The following is a 534-nucleotide window of genomic DNA, read 5'->3' as shown; positions in this document are numbered from 1 at the left end:
ATATATATATATATATATATATATATATATATATATATCTGTGTGTGTGTGTGTGTGTGTCGCATACTCATATAAGTTGGTCAGGCATTTGATTGTTAGTTGTAAGTCCCTTCTTGTATGGGGTTCGATTCCCCCCAAGTGTAGGGTGTGGTACTTGAATTCTTAGGCGCATGAGGGTTGGCCGAGGCTCATATAATAGCTTTCGGTCATTCCTTAAAAAATTATATATATATATATATATATATTGAAGGAATCATTAGAGGCTATTGTACGTGTTCGTGTTTGGTTCGTTTAACTAACCGAACGAAAAAAATTTGTTCACGTTTGTCTTGTTTACTTATCGAACGAATCGAACGCGAACTCATTGACGAACCGAACACGAACTGTTCGCGAACAACGACCAACCAACAAACAGGAGTATGTAGCATATATATTTTAGACTATATATTAATGTGGATATGATATTATCTAGAAAAAATACTCAATAAATATTGCAACAATTAGGTTCTTTCAATTTACAGGGAAATAATCTAA

This window comes from Phalaenopsis equestris, unplaced genomic scaffold (assembly GCF_001263595.1).
Source record: "Phalaenopsis equestris unplaced genomic scaffold, ASM126359v1 Scaffold000002, whole genome shotgun sequence".
Lineage (NCBI taxonomy): Eukaryota > Viridiplantae > Streptophyta > Magnoliopsida > Asparagales > Orchidaceae > Phalaenopsis > Phalaenopsis equestris.
The sequence above is the reverse complement of the archived record's forward strand: the minus strand, read 5'-3'. Positions refer to the sequence as shown.